Here is a 4,345-nt window from a genome sequence, read left to right on the forward strand (position 1 = left end):
GCAGTTCCTCCCACACAACCTTGTTGTTCCTGGTGTCCCAGGGACAGATCTTGGCAGCTGTACTTTCATAGATAAAAGTCCATGGTGGCTGCTGGCCTCGTCCCTGCCCCCGACTCCTAGCTGATGAGAGGAGGCAGCACAGCTCTGGGTGCAGCAGAGCTGGAGGGTGATATCATCTTCCCCAGGAATGGCTGCTGACTGACAGGCTGACTTACCCTGTTTGGGTTCTGACATCATCAGCAGGCAAGCAGGGAAGGTCTTTCTTCAAAGTAGTCTAGGGTTTTACAACTCTCTCCCAGACCTGCAGGTCAGGGAAGCAAACAAGGGTACACCCAATAATTGGAACCCCAGTGGTTCTCACGGAGGTTGAGAGGATAAGACACTGAATCAGAGACTAGGCCAGCTGAACCTCCTGTTGGCCAGAGGTTGCGGGCAGCAGGACCTAGCTGTGAGCTTCTTATTTGGCCTGCATCTCTGCTCCTATTTTGAGCTGGACTCATCCATTCTGGACACTCGGTGATCCCTGGCAAGAACACCAATCTGCAGGGAACTCAAATTTTCTGAGTGTGAGAGCTCGTCTGTGTTTTCTGGTGATGTTTGAATGACAAAGCCAGCAGCAGCCAAGGCTGGCTCCTCCCTCCTGTGCTGTCCCATCTCTCCCCTCCTGCCCCATCTAGTTCTTGTAATACAGGGAGCACCATCCCTGTATCCACACTGCATCTGACTCCCTAATCCAGGAAGGAAAGCTCAAAGGACAGAACCATCTCCCCAAGATCCCTTCTGATTCTAAACACAGAAATTAGTACCTAATTTCATTCATCTATCCAACTCTCTCTCCCCGCTATCCAGATCATCGGGGGCCTGTGTCTGCCTAGCCCATAAAGGCAGCCACAGTGCTGTCCACCGGGGCCCACTGGTCCTGCATACAAAGCACCCGGCTGGCCATTATCATTCCGGGGCGGAACTCCGCTTGGCCTGTGTCTCATCGGTCACTCAGCAGCCCTTAATGACCTGTCAGTTCCTTGGCCTGCCATTTTCTGTCTAATTAATTCTTTTATTGTGCACCGGATAAAGAAAGACAAAGGCTTTGCCAGCAATAATGATTCATTAAAATGCAGTGCCTTCCCAGCTCCTGGCCGGGCACCAGCCGCTCAACCCAGTGTGGGCATAGTTGCCTGCGCCCCTTAACCCTTTACAAGGTCCTCTGGGCTAGACATCCCAGAAAATCTAGAAGTGAGCTAGTCCAAGAACCTGGTGTGGGAGGGTCTCCTGAAAGATGAAGACTTTGCCAGGATTTCTCTAGGGGGCCCAGATGTACATTTGAGGATCTAGCCCCTTTGCCCCTACATACAAACTGAAGGGGACCCACCTAGATTCCAACCTGGTGAAGAAAAGGGGGCTAGGGGAACAGAAATGCTTGTAGAGGGACATCTGATACCGGACAAGGATCCAGACACGTGCCCTTGAGATTGGGTCAAGAAGAAAGGAAGGTGCTACACAGAGGTCAGCCAGTGGCCAGTGGCTTGGCTAATTCTCCCAGGATTTCAGTGAGCTTGTCAGCATTCCATAGGCATGGGGGAAACTGGTAAATGGCAGCTTCTCTAACCACTGTGAAATCCTGCCTCCCCACAGGAAGCTGGTCCATATGCCTGGATGCTGGGAGGGAGTGGGTGTCTGAGGGGTCGGGGGAGAAGAGGCTCTTGAGGGGCATCTGGGCTTCAGTTCTGGGAAAAGGCAGAGAGGAAAAAGTGAAGGCTATTTCCTTGTCTCAAACACCCACCTCATTTTGCACATGACCAAAAAGATTCTCAAGAGGTTTGAGGGAGTGACGATCCCTCTGATAGTCACTGTTGGGTGTCTGCACAGTGTGCTTAGCCACAGGCAAGTCCTATTCTCAGTGAGTGCCCCGCACTCCCAAGCAGCATTCTCAGCCCAGTGTAGAGGCACACACCGAGGAGACAGAGGCAGGGTGGTCTGAGTTCGAGGTTAACCTGGTCTCCATAGTGAGTACCAAAGCCATGTAGAGAGAGACCCTGTCGATAGATAGATAGATAGATAGATAGATAGATAGATAGATAGATAGATAGATACCAGAGCCATGTAGAGAGAGGCCCTGTCGAAAGAAAGAAAGAAAGAAAGAAAGAAAGAAAGAAAGAAAGAAAGAAAGAAAGAAAGGAAGAAAGGAAGAAAGGAAGGAAGGAAGGAAGAAAGAGAGAGAGAGGAAGAGAGAAAGGAAGGAAGAAAGCAAGCAAGCCATTGCCAGTCACAGCTGAGGAGCTCTGAGGGACTTAGGGTTGGGAGAGAAGAGGCACTCAGTCATGCACGGCTGTGTTTTGGATGCCTCTCATATACAGGCAGCACAACTCCTGGACACCCATCATGTACAGAGGCCCCAAAGTTGTGAAGGTTTCAGTCCAAATGGCCTTGGGTTACAGGATACCCTAAGAATCAAAATTTGGTATATGTTGCGGGAGGGGGTGACTAACATCCCTTTGTTGACCGCAACCCCTGGAAATATCAGGGCACCCAGTGGGGAGGCTCCTGGCTGGGGGACAAGGTGACTGGGAGCCACCAGCCCAATCAGTGGCAATGCCGGGCTGCAAAACCAGTACCAGATGGCCTTACTAGGTGATGAAGGCCGCCTTACGTGCCACTAGCATAAAAAGGGACGGACAGCATGAGGTCCTAGCCAACCCTCCTCCCTCAGGACAGTTATTTGCCTGGGTGCCAGACAATTTATCTCCTTGTCTTAAGAGTCACACTGGGCCTAGTAACACTGGGAGACTGGAGATAATGCTGGTTCACAGCCTACAGATGAGTGTCCATATCTGTCCAGTGCCTAGCAGCTGGGACATTACCTCCCAAGAGTACACTGGGGCCCAATGCCACTGACAGCAGCCACAGCAAATGTGAGGTGGGCAGAGAGCCTCAGTCCTTGGCAGGGCTGGAGTCCCTTGACATGAGGTCAGACACTGTGAAGGAAAGGTGGGGGTAGAGACCCCAGGCCAGGACTGTGCACCTCTGGTAACCACTCTCTGTGCTGAGCCTTAACTGAGGCCATAGGATACAGCATGTTGAATAGTCAAACTGACTACCTGGGAGAGTCTGTAAAGATAGGGAGTGCCCGGAGGACAGACGTCCTCTATCAGTTACTGATAGCCAGGATGGACATGAACTTGACCAAATAGATACCAGCTCCCAAGAGCTGATACTACACCAAGAAGATCAGTAGGGGATGGAGGGGGCTTTTCCCAGTCTCTCGGATGCTGGGGCCGACAAGACCACTACCCCCTTTCTGTTGAACAGAGGTTAGCTCTGACCTCCGCTGAGGTCAGAGCTAACATTGTATTGGGTAAAGAAATGAAGAGGAGGGACTTTCTGCCAATTTGCCCCTGGGATGGGCTAACAGGATGGGTGCTTTCTGAAAGAACAGGACTCTAAAGCTTGGACTCAGGGCGAAGCTGGCCAGGGAACTATTTTTAGACTAAAGTTCTCAGGAGACACCACACAATCTCTTCCTATGGGCCAGCACATCAGAACTCCTTCCTCCCCAAGCTGTCTGTCCCAGTCCCAGCCCCAGCACCCCCAGCACTGGGAGCCTCCCAGGATGGATGATAACTTTGGAAGGTTCCATCTCTGAGGACAGACAGCACCAGTAGGAAGCCCCAGGAGTTGAGGTGGAAGCAGGCAGGGAGGTACAAAGTACGGAGAATCTACAAGAAGAAAGTTTGGGTAGCCAGGCCAGGACACTGGTGCCCCCACGTCATGATGTTCAGATACAAGAGGTTCGCAGGAAGCAACACCCAGAATCAGGGCTGGCTGGCAAGACAGAAGGGCCCTGGGCCCCAGGAGTTAATCCTCAGGAGGCTTGCCAAGTCCCAACAGAACTGGCAGGGCCACTCGGCCCTTGGGAACCTGGCAAGCCCCAAAGCTAATCCTAACCCAACAGCAGGGTTTCACGGCTTTGTCAGCGAGCCGGGAACCTGGGGTTCTCCTTGGTCTGGGGTGTCAATGAGAGAACTCTGGGGACCATATGGATTCAGACAACCCTTGGCTGGATGCAGGACTGGCAGGGTTTGGGTCTACATGGACAGTAGCCTTCGAAGACATCAGCCATCCATGAACCTGGTTCTCAGAGCACCATCCTCAGAATCTCCTACACCTGGAAGCTTGGTACACTCAGACCTCACGAGCTCCTATAAACCCAAGTGACGTTCTGAATGCTGTTCTTGGCAGGCTCTAGAGTCAAGCTTCTTAAACTGGGGCAGTAATAAATCACCACACACACACCACACACACACCACACACACCACACACACACACACACACACACACACACACACAC

The sequence above is a fragment of the Mus caroli genome, chromosome 17, assembly GCF_900094665.2.
Source record: "Mus caroli chromosome 17, CAROLI_EIJ_v1.1, whole genome shotgun sequence".
In the NCBI taxonomy this organism is placed as follows: Eukaryota; Metazoa; Chordata; class Mammalia; order Rodentia; family Muridae; genus Mus; species Mus caroli.